The following is a 12124-nucleotide window of genomic DNA, read 5'->3' as shown; positions in this document are numbered from 1 at the left end:
TTGTCGGTACAGACTTTGCAAACTATAGCATGCTATTTGAATGCGGCAGATCATTGTTTGCTGTGTGTACAGGGCTCTTCTTTACGGCAGTCCTCCGCAGGTGTTCCTAAGAAAAGTAACACTCTCACTTATGAGCCCAGAGGGTGAGGACTTCCATTTCCCTTTTCTTGTCTTGCTATGTTCAGGTGCTTTTCAAGCTGAGTGATGCTTCAACAGGATGCTGCGCCCTGCGAAGACAGAATAGGCAGGGCTCTGGCAGAAGAGACTGGACAGCCTTCTGGAGACAGCACAGTTAGAAGACGCAGCCGAGGGAAACAGGTGAGGATAAGTTCTCAGCTTCTCTAGGACCTAGGGGCAATGCCATTTTGGGGGATTACAGGAGCTGGGCAAACCTGGATTGGGATGCTGTCTTGGTGACTTCTGCTTGTGTGGTTTTGGGAGAGTGCTCTGGCTCTGCAGCCGTGTTGTAGCCGTCTTTCCCCGCCATGCCTTCCAGCACACATCGAAGTTCTTTGTCCCTTTCCTTGTTTTTTCTCTGATAACATTCATCTTCACAACTGTCCATTGATGCTGGGTGTCCTCTGGAAATTTACCTGATGGAGCTGGAACACATGACCTTTGCTTCACAGAGTGGCAGCTGGATTCTGAAAGAACTGAAGGCTTCCTGGGACATGGTTTCGCAAGCCCAGCCCAACATGGCTGTTGCAGGCAGTCCAGGAGCGTGGAATACACCTCAGTTTTCAGGGGGAAGACGTCAAAGAATTTGTGGTCATATTTCCCTTTCTACAGCAATTGTGAAAATGAAAACTGGGCAAATTTGTTCAAGTAACTTGCTCATTAAATGCAGAAGAAGCGTTGCATGAAGAGCTCAGGCCAACATCACTAAAAGATTTTTAGGCCCATTCAGGAATAAAGAAATGCTCTGTCATCCCTCATCTTGCCTTGACCTAGCACACATTGCCTGTGAGAAAAGTGCTGTGCATTCCTCTGTCCACTGTTATCGTTTACCCTAAGAGGAAAGGCTAGCCCTGAACTGCCCCTAGGTCTCTCTAGCATGCAGCTCAGATCCTAGGATATAGGAGAAGTTCTTTTAATTAGTTGAAAATTTCATGAAGCTGAGTACACTGGTACACACCTTTAATCCCATTACTTGGGAGGCAGAGGCCAGTGGATCTCTGTGAGTTCAAGGCCAGCCTGGACTACATAGTGAGTTTCAGGATATCCAGAGCTACATAGTGAGACTCTGGCTTGAAAGAAAGAAAGAGAAAGAAAGGGAGAGAGAGAAAGAAAGAAAGGAAGGAAGGAAGGAAGGAAGGAAGGAAGGAAAGAGAGAAAGAAAGAGAGAAAGAGAAAGAGAGAGAAAGAAAAAGAGAGAGAGAAAGAAAAAGAGAGAGAAAGAAAGAAGAAAGAGAGAAAGAGAGAGAAAGAAAAGAAAGAAAGAAAAAGAAAAGAAGAAAAGAGAAAAAAATATGAATAAGGTAAGAAGAAAGGCTGATTAGAAAAGATAATTGTTGACATTTATATATACTAAATTTGAGGGGCTAGTGGCGTCCTTAACTTGTCGCATGCTGTGTGATGGTCTGAGTGAGACGCTTCCCATAGTCCTGGCATTTGGGTGCTTCAGAACCAGGGCATTAGTGAAGCTGTGTGATGCAACACAGGCCAGCGCTGCCAGGACCACCTCACATTCATTACTTTGATTTCAGTTTCAATTTTGGTTGCTTCATGTTCAGAAACTTTTCACTGTTTCTAGTTTTGTTTTGTTTTGTTTTTTATGATACTGCCCTCATTCAGTAATAGAATCCCATGTAGTTTGAGAGGTAGGAACCTAAAGGACGGAAGTTGAAGCACTCTGCTTCTGTAGTGGCACATTCCTACAGGCACTCACTTCATGCAAAGGTCCCCTCCTGACCTGGCATCTGTCTGCCCCCTAGGGAACAGGCAGCAGGGACCAGCAATAAATAGCTTGCAGCAGAGTCTCCTTTAGATCTTGCCTATAAACCTACACCTTCCCTGCCAAGGATGCTTTGAAGAGTACGGGTGATGTGGGCAGGCCAACCATTCCATTTACCACAGCCAGAGATGGCACTTGGAACCCTCACATTATTAAAAGCTTGTTTAGTTCCACAAATCAAACAGTACAGATAAAAGCAATGACAAGAATCATTAGATGTCCCTTAAAAAATGACCTGTTGTCTGTGTCCTTTTCCAGAATATCCCTTGGCAATTGTCTGTCAAAAAACATACTAGAGGCTTTTCCTCTGAGGTGACACATTTGTGACAAGGCTTGCTGCTCTCTGTGTGCTCAATACTACAAGCCAAGCTGCCCATGGCTCTGCTCTGCTCTGCCAGCCACATAAGCCCTGCTAAGAGCATGTATCCCAGGCCACACAGTTCCCTGACAGCAGTCCTCTACAGCGTCCTCACCAGGACAGAGCTGGCATTTCTCAGCCTGGGAAGCCTGATTTGCTTAGAGAGAAACTACACCCAGGTTTGGGGAGGCTGATGCACAGCTTTGCAGCTGAGTCTCCAAGGAAACCATCGCTATTTGTGGCTCTCAAGCTCAGGAAGTAATTCTTACCTGCTTTACAAGACTGACAGTGTCATGACAGCCTTCGGAGGCTGTCGTTTCCATGCACAGGGATTCTGCAATGTAAATCGATTATTAATGAAGCTGTATTTTAAGTGACTGTTCCTCAGAGGGAGCGTGTTTATATTTAATTATCAAAATGGGAGCTGTGCAGTAGCGAAGTCGCACAAAAGTCAGCTATTATCCCCCAAAATGGTTCAAAAATCAATCTTCATTCCAAAACCCATAATAAAAAAATAAAAAATAGCAATTTATTGAGAAAAACCAAAGACATCCTATGTCAGAAAAGCTATCATTACTTGTGCTAAAACTAATATGTACATATTTTTAAAGAGAGATGTGCATAATTATGCGAAAGAATTTTAAGTAGTTGCTGAATGGAGGCCCCACTGAATTGTCGCTATCACTGGTAGTTTGACATTTGCCCTGCTTCTGCCTGTCACACCAACCCAGGAAGCAGCTGCTATTAGAGATGTATACGAATGGGTTTTTTTTTTTTTTTTAATCCATCAGTGCTCCTAGTCTTTCTTGAGCATGACAAGCTGCTTGCAAAAAAGTTTTGGTCTCTTCTAAAATTAAGAATTTTGCTGCTTAAGTATTTCTGAAATTCTGAGATGATTAGGGTGTCAAGTGTGAGATGAGAGAGGGGGCCATAGGACACCTGAGCAGTGGACAGAAGAAGCCCAAAAATCTCTGTACCAAGGTACAGAAACCCTGTCTCTCTTTATTAAGGAAAAGATGGGCAATGTCAAAGTTTGTGGGAACCCTGAAGGCTCCAACCATTTGCCAGGCTGTAACTGGCTCTACAGTTCTTGGCTCCCATGATTCAAAAGAATGGTAGGCCCCTGAAGTCCTGAGTGTAGTCAGTAATGGGAGTGGACATGTTCTATAAACCTTCTCCAGAGACCAAGGTCTGGAGCAGATGTCCAAAGATGACTAGAGTCTCTGCTAGATGATCTGAGAGTCGGTAAAACTGTCCACAGGAACTAGTAGAAGAGAGCTCATTAGAGAACCTGGGGAAACTCTCATCATACATAGGACAGAGAGGGAGATGTAACCACACCTGCTGATCAGGAATTCACGAAAGTTCCAGGTATCAGCAAGAGAGAAAAGTTTCATGATGGCTCTCTTGCAGTACAGCCTGAATCCATGGTCTAAGCACACACGAGTGTGTGTGTGTGTGTGTGTGTGTGTGTGTGTGTGTGTGTGAGCTGAGCCCAGTGGAGGGAGGGCTGATGTGAAGCCAGGGGGTCCCTATGCTTTTGGATCAGTGCTAAATATTGGTAGTGATGGTTTTATATGAATGTATACAGTTCCCAAACCACATATAATTGTGTACACACTCAACTGAGCCATATGTAAAATTAGCGATGTTTCACTACAGTATACCAGTGTGCCAGAACTGTCTAAAATCATACCACTGTTACGGGTTCAGGAACAGCTGCACACTGACCACGCAAACACCAGATCAGACTGAGGGAAGCTTTGTGAACGCTGGACAGAAATTGACTGATCGGGGCCATAATCCAGACTCAGGAGCCAGACTGTAACCCTGGTTGTTTCGCAGGCGTTTGTTTAATACGGAAAGCCATAACCAGGTAACCAGGTGTAGGAAGTGAGGCATCTGGGTAGCTAGGCAAAGCACTTCAAACTGATTGGCTGGGATTTAGGGTAGGGGAGCTCTCGGGGGCTTTCCACCTTCCTGGGAGTAAGGAACATGGCAGGATGCTGTGGTCTTAACTCAAGCAGAACATGCATTTGTCATCTATTGTTTATTCTAAGCAACGAGTATGAACCATTAAATTATATCCCGGTCTCAGGCACGTAGGCCTGAGAAATGGAACTTAATTTTATCTTATGATCAAAATGGAGACTTGGAGGCAGAATGGCTTTTGATATGCTGAAGGCTACAGCAGCTGTTAACAGAGGAGCCATCGCTAAGCTCAGAACTGAGGTGGGTCTCAGTGGAAGGGCTATAGAGTTTAAGCAGGCTACAACACACAGATACTTAACAACTGCACAAGAGACACCTGCAAACTATCAGCATGAGTTTGCAACTTCCTTTGAATCAGTTACTTCAAAACAGAATGAAAAGTAGAGGCTCCAAGTTAGAACCAATAACTTTAGTGTGTGTGTGTGTGTGTGTGTGTGTGTTTGTTTGAGTGTGTGTGTGTGTGTGTGTGTGTGTGTGAGTGTGTGTGTGTGCTGACAGCATCCTGGAGCGGAAAGCATAATACCAAACACATTGTTTTGTCCTATATCTCCTCACTTAAACTGTTACTGGTTGTTCTGCTGACAAAAGGACAAAAATCAGCATCTGACATTGGTGTGTGAAACTTAAGTGAAGATTCTGTTTTCTACATGCAGCTTAACCTCTAGGCTACATAGTGAGCTCCAAGCTAGCCTGGGCTACAGAATGAGAGTCAGTCTAAAAAAGTGTCTATACATTGTGTGCTAGCTAGTTTTATGTCAACTTGACATAGCTAGAGTCATTTGGAAAAAGGAAGCCTCAATTAAGACAGTACCCTCATAAGATTGGTGTAAGATACTAATTAATAAAGCAATGGTGTTCTTTAACCCAGCTAGCTTCCAACATAATTGGCACAGTGAGACTATGATTTATTATTATGCTGTAGGTACTATGCTGGGCAGATTCTGAGCTATTCTAATCCTCCTGCCCTTATGTCCACATAAAGGCCAATCATTTGACTGCCCGGCAGCTTCTACTCCATTAGTGTGTGCTCATGGCCATTTGTTCATTATCCATCCTGCCTCATGGCGACCTTTCTCTCTGGCTTCCTCTCTTCCAACCACCTCTTCTGCTTCTTCCCTTCTGTCCTCATGGTCTCTCAACCCCAAGCCCAGGAACCTAAACTCTTCCCACCTCTCCTCTGCCCAGTCACAGTCTTCAGCATCTTTATTAGCCAATCGGGGATAATCAGGAACATTCCTTACATCATTTGGGTACAGGAGATGGTTCAACATTGATAACAATGCCTGTGGCAGGGCAGTAACCAGATTTCAGCATCTGAAACACAGTACCCAAGACCCTCCTGGCCTGTGGGCAAGCTTGTGGGACATTTTCTCGATATATGATTGGTATGGCAGAGCCCAGCTTTCTGTGAGCAGTACCACCCTAGGGTAGATGGTCCTGGGTGCTGAGTTGGCCACGAGAAGAAAGCACGTAAGCAGCACTCTCTCCTTCACGGTTTCTGTCCTGGTTCTGTCTGGCTTCTGTCCAGGCTCCAGCCTTGAGTTCCTTCCTTGACTTCCTTAAATGATGGGTTACGGCCTATAAGACAGAACAAACCCTTTCCTCCCAAGTCACTTTTGGCCAATGCTTTATCACAGCAGTGGAAACCCTAACTAAGACAATTTCATCATAGAGGAGTTTATTTTAAACCACATGTTTAAAAACAAATGAAAGTAATATATTTCAAAGCATTGGCTGGACTGGGCAGCTGGTCTGAGCGTACTTGCCGTAGCCGTAATGGTGTATCTCAGGATCGGCATCTCCAGAACCAACGTCAGTCACCACCTAACCCACCTGACTCGATGAACTGAAACCCCTGACTCGTGTCTGCAGACATTCTCCCGGCCCTGCCTGTCTCATTCTCTGCATCTCTCCCTGTTTGTTTCAGTTAAAGGGCACAGGGGCTGGACCAGTTCTCTATCCTTTTCTTGTGGGTACCTCACTCAATTTTTTCTTCAGGCACAAGGAATATGTTTCTCCCTCTACCGCTTTTGCCATGGCTTCAGCCCAGTGACCAACAAAACAAGCAAACAAAGAAGTGAACAAATCCACAGCTTTCTCAGCTCATCGATGCAAGTGTAGTTCTGTAATGTTTACCTGGTTGGTTTTTCTTACTGTTTGTTAGAGATAGTCTCTCTGTGTGGCACAGGCTGGCCTCTGACTCACCATTGTCCTGCTTCAGACTCTAACTGCTGGGATTACGTGCTCATGCGATTGGCACATTGGTTTTACAGCTTCTCCTGCCTTCTGCAGGTGAACGTTTCACGCAACACTTTCTGAAGTCTGGCTGGTGAATCTGCAGGTCTCAGAACCACTAAGAATTTTACTAATCGCAGGAAAATGTAGACATTGAAAAGGAGGCTGGTTAGGTTTACTTTAGGAGTCAGTGTTTCTTGGGAGTCTGGATGAATGTAAGCTGCTTCACTTTCATACTACCAATGTGGTCTGGACTCACAGCACATAGTGTTTCCGTGAAACCATCTCCACAGAGCATCTGTACCTCCGTCTATACACACAGTGTTTATTTGTATTTGACAAGAGTCACGGCCTGGACCCTGTACCTCCAGGTTCTGGTTTTTTTATCCTAAGCAGGGAAAGAGCAGAGCACATACAGACTACAGTTACAAGCAGACCAGAGCAAAGTGAGAATACAGGTCAGGAGCGCTCGACATGAGGGTGGGCACTCCGAGCTAGAGAACTCGCGGCTCCCTGCTAGCGCCCGGCCCGCCTTTACGAAGCCTCTCTGGAAGACGAGTGGCTGACAAGCGAGAGGCTTGGACGGCACTCTTTAGATGAACACACTCCACTCTGCAAGCCTTCGCCACTTTGAACGTACGTTCCCATGGCGCCACTGATTTTAATCCTACTCCTAGCCTACTCCTCAGACGGCTGTGGTCTCCTCTACCCCGAGGCCCCCACGGCAGCTTGGATGAAGCCGCAGCTCAACGGCCTTCACAAGAGGCGGGAAGCAGGGCCCAAGCACTTGGTAGCCTCACCAGAAGAGTACTCTAGTCCTCACTTCCGCCGCGCTTTATACTTAGCGACAAACAACTACACACAGCCGCTTGGTGCCATCGCAGCAAGCCGCACACAGGACCGCTTGCACAAGCTTCTTCAGCCGTGGATACGACCGTCTGTGAACTACTGTAACTTAGTGCCGGGGGCAGGAAATCTGGTGGCATTTAGAATGGGCAATGACCAAAAATTAGCTCAAACTCAAAAGCCTGAGTATTCCGGGCACTGTTTTCAGTGATCACTTGTTTGAACACACGGCTTCACCACAGCTGGTACTGGACATGAAGTACTGATGCCTTCCTGGCACACAGCACCAGAGGACAGTCTCTGAAACAGCTCCTCTCAGATTCAGTACGACAATATGTTATAAACCAAAGTGGTTTTAGGTACCTAAAAGGGTATATGTTCTTAAAGAACGTCGTGAGTTAAGTGAAAACAAAGCCTTTTAATATCTTCCTACTGTCATTTCTTAGCATGTGTCACAGTTTATCATAGGATTGTGTTTTGCTAGAATTTTTATTTTAAAAATTATTAGTTGGGTCACTGACTTGAGTTTAATTTTTAAAAAATGATTCAATCACTTTTGTCTCAGAAATAGACTTAAATATGCTTCTGCCATTTTGTCTTAAGTATTTATTAATAGCAGCATTCTCAGCATTGATGATTATATCATAAAATCAAAAAATATTGATCAACACTGAAAAAACAGTCAAGGTTCCCTATGCCCTTCAGTATTGAATCTTCTGTCAAGATTTAAAATTTTATACAAAAATAAACAAGCACATCCACCTCATTAGTGTGCAGGTTTGCTTTTGTCTTTAATAAATTATAAAATTACTAAAGACTTATGAATTATATTCTGTATTATTTACTATCAGTAGATGGTTTATTTGTATACCTGTTTTATGGTCTATATATTCAGAGTTTTTCTTTTTCTCAAGCAAAAAGGGGTCCCAAGTTAAAAAAAAAAAAACAAAAAACAAAAAAACTTAAAAAGCTCTAGCTTAAAACAAGATACATTTATGATATTATAGTGTTAGAAACCAGAATACAAAGCAGGTCACTGGGCACAGAGCAAGGGGCCAGCATGGTCCTACCATCGCCAGAGAGTCAGCACAGATTCATCCTGGCCTCTCCCGCTCCTAGAGGCCTGTGCTCATGGGCTCCGCCCCCAGCTGCCATCTTAAAGGCCGTAACAGTGTTGACTTTCCCGTGCCCCTCTCACAGCTTCTTCTCCGACTGTTCTGCCAGCTTCTCTTTCTTTTCCTCAGAAAGGCCCTGTTACCTTGGACCTGCTCAGACAACCCAGGGTAGTCATGTCTCACAGAAATATGTATTTCCTCAAATTCTTAACGCCTCCTGTCCTGTGCAAACTAACAGTAGAGAACCTGGCAAGCAGAATGTGCACATTGCTGGGTGGCCATTATTTTCTTTATCAGTGATATTAACAAAACACACCACACAAACCCCTAGCTTTAATGCTCTAAGTTATTGTTTCAAAACCTTTCTCCAGCACTTAAGGTGGTATTGCCTTGGGTGAATCGTTTAATGGGGAATTTTCATTTCACCTGGTTGTGTGCTATGGTGGGAGATGAGACTGTGGAACAGCTTTCCCTGGACAGAACCACCTACCTTGACTGCTTTGCTCCTCCAGGACACGATGCTGCCGCCCAAGTCACTTCCTTCATGTGCTCCCCAACTGCCCCCACAGGGGCACAAAGCTCACCTGCCACTCACAGCCCACACACCAGCCCTTCACTCCTCGCCTTCTTGGTTTGTTTCGACTTGTTCAACGTTCAGTGTTTCTCCTGATCTTTCCTTCCCCCAAGATCCGGCCCCCAAGATCCAGAGGCAGTAAGCTTGTTTCCTCATTTACCCTGGCACCAGATTCCTAGCTTCCTCCTGGAAACCAGCTCAGTCATGAGGCTGGAGAAGCCAAGCTGAGAACGTTCGCACCACAAATGGCCTCAGCCTTACTCAGGGGGGTGGGAGGCAGGAGAGTTGGTGGAAAACAATTCTTTTCTTTGAAATTTACCCCATAAAAGTGAAAAGCCCAGAGAAAACCCTTCCTGTGACGCTCTGCAGGCCGACAGACGAGCCTTCTTCAGAAAGGTGAGTATTTGCACAACACCATAGAAATTGTCCTGGTCACTTTAAATATTTTCTGCTAATCTCCAGGGAACCAGACCAGATTCCCCACTGAGAAAGTACACGCAACTCACTCATTTTTCAGTTTTCTACATATTCTTCCTTGTATTCAGGTGTTCATTTTTCTGATTTTTGCATCAAGTTCTATTTATAATTATTGAACTTTATATATTAAGATAAAATGAACACTAAGAATATGTTTAAACAAAAATGGCTAATTTATAAATAGAATAATAATTTGATATTTATGAAGTGCCAGCTTCACATTAATATAATAATTCTGCAGTCATTCTCCAACTGTCCTTTGAAATTTCAGAAACTGGGAGAGAAGCTTGTTAAATTCCATAAGCCAGGAGGTGCTAGTGTGTCAGGCTCCTGAACCACGCCTCCAGCCTCCAGAGAATTAGCATGGGATGGACATGGAGCAGGTTCAGACCCCAGAAACCTGAAATTTGAGACTTAAAACATCCTGAGAACAGAAGGCATGGGACAAAGCTCTCCCCCTGTTTTTGTGCCTCAGGAGCACGTGACACAGCCCCAGGAGGATGCAGGCGGTCAGGCTTGTAAGCTGTCACCTGTTGTACTTCCCCATGTAAATAAAGCATTGGCAAAGTCCTAGCCCCAGGCAATCAAATCATTTACCCTCAGAGCCCCTCCCCACTGCCCAAGGTTTACAAGCCCCCGTTTCACAGGAAATAAACCGTCCGACATCATCTACTGGACATTTATGCTGAGCTGTAACACTGGGGGAAGTAGAGCCCCCTTCTCCCAGCAGAATTCATCGCTGGACCCCTGGGCTTGCCTTTCTGCTGGGCAGTTGCTGCAGAACCACAGAGGTCACTGCTGGAACTCACCAGCTTCTCTCCAGCGCGGCAGAGGGGAACCCTACTGCTGCCTTTCACACTGTCCACTGCAAGGCTCATCTGCACCAGCTAGTGGTCAGCTGTTCTTGAAGCAGGCCTTGGAGGCCTGAGCTCTAGCTGCTGCCATTTTGGAGCAGAAACTGGAAGGAGCAGCAGCTAGCTTTCGGGAGCAGAGCATTGCAGGCTGGCTGGGAATGGCAGTGATACACACATTTAATCCCAGCACTCTGGAGGCAGAAGCAGGCAGATCTCTGAATTTGGGGCCAGCCTGGTCTGCATGCAGAGTTCCAGGACAGACAGGACTACACAGAAACTCTGACTTGAAAAACAAAAAACAAAGCAAAGCAAAACCAAACAAAAGCATAGTTAAAATCCAATAACCAGAAAATGGTTTTGTATAAATGTATAAATTTGTGATCCTCGGTGTGGACGGAAGTCGGAAGTCCTAGAATACAAGAGCCTTCTCTCTTAAGCCAACTGCATTCAAGTATCAGACCAAGTAGTTAGTATTTATGCAATAGACTCCTGTATACTCGGAATACACTGCGCACTCAGTTAAAGATTGAATGAGGAAGCTGGGTGACGAGTGTGAAGACAACAGGAAGCAGGATGGTTGGTAAGCTTCGAGGAAGTAGTTTTACAGTCCCTGAAAATAAAGGAATGGGAGTCCATGTAGGAAATGGCTTTACAGTTCCCTGATTGTTAAGTTGCCAAAATAAATACCCTGAACTAATTGCAACACAAATGAGTTGTTTTGCTCACAAATCTACCTTTTGGGTGAGGAAGCTTCTCCCACCAACATATGCTGAAGGGCAGATGCCTGTTTTGGGGAGCAGGGCAGCAGACATTCTCAGACTTTGGGCCCTGCTAGGCTCCCTCTCAGTGGTTCTGAGAGCTCTAATATAGTAATGTTGACAATTTCTTCAAGTCTGAGTCCAGAAATTCATAGAGTCCTGTTCATTTCTCCTAGCACATGTACTGGCTGATCTCAGAGCTCAAGTTCAAGGGCAAGGGACAGAGATTTTACCTGGAAGAGGAGAGGTATCTGAAAACTGCTGTCTTCTCTACATCCAGCACGGGGTCCAGTATTTTTGTTAGGATTTTGGAACCAAACCTGCTTCTGGGTTGCCAAGCAACTTATGATATTATCATGCGTCACCGGCCAGGTGGCCACACCTGGAAGGCATGGTTACCTTCCCCCTTAAAGGGACCAGCCAATATGTGGTCTCTCTCTTGGTCTCTCTTGCTCCTGGCCTCTTCTCTCTTGGCCTTCTCCCCTTTCTTTATTAGGGTGCCCCCTCTCTTTCCCCCCTCTCTCTCTTTCTCCCCATTATGTCCTGCTCTCCCTTCTCTCCCTCTCTCTTTATATCCACCTAATAAACCACTTTCACACATAAGATCTGTTGCATGCCTAATCGTCATTATTTAATTTGTCCCATAACATTACAATTTTCATAAAAGCCGAAGTGGTACCCTGCTGATGAAGGGCCAGCGTCTGCTACAACTGCGTGTCGCCCAACTGCGCACACCTTCCCCTTACAACGGTACAGAGGCAACAGGCACTCAGTGGAACGAGGCTTTAAAAACAGGGTCACTTATGCATGTGTGTGCTGGCGGGGGCAAGTATGCGCACTAATTTCCATGGTGATGTTCTCCTCCTTCATGGTACCCTCAACTACATCGGATTATTAACGTATGTTCATTTTCTTTAACATTCTGCCAATCTTTTAGTGACTCCTGTGATATGGTGCACTT

General features: G+C 45.1%; 1 long non-coding RNA gene across 1 annotated transcript in view; it reads right to left on the bottom strand.

Annotated features, from left to right (window-relative positions):
- LOC132655465 (uncharacterized) overlaps positions 1-11487 on the bottom strand; it is a 29603-nt gene extending 18116 nt beyond the window's left edge. The window contains exon 1 of the long non-coding RNA XR_009593275.1: positions 11397-11487. This is a non-coding gene — a long non-coding RNA (uncharacterized LOC132655465). The remainder of the gene's footprint in view (positions 1-11396) is intronic.
- Between the last annotated feature and the right edge of the window lie 637 nt (positions 11488-12124).

Source organism: Meriones unguiculatus, chromosome 7, assembly GCF_030254825.1.
Source record: "Meriones unguiculatus strain TT.TT164.6M chromosome 7, Bangor_MerUng_6.1, whole genome shotgun sequence".
NCBI classification, from domain to species: domain Eukaryota; kingdom Metazoa; phylum Chordata; class Mammalia; order Rodentia; family Muridae; genus Meriones; species Meriones unguiculatus.
This window is presented reverse-complemented; position numbering and strand designations above follow the sequence as displayed.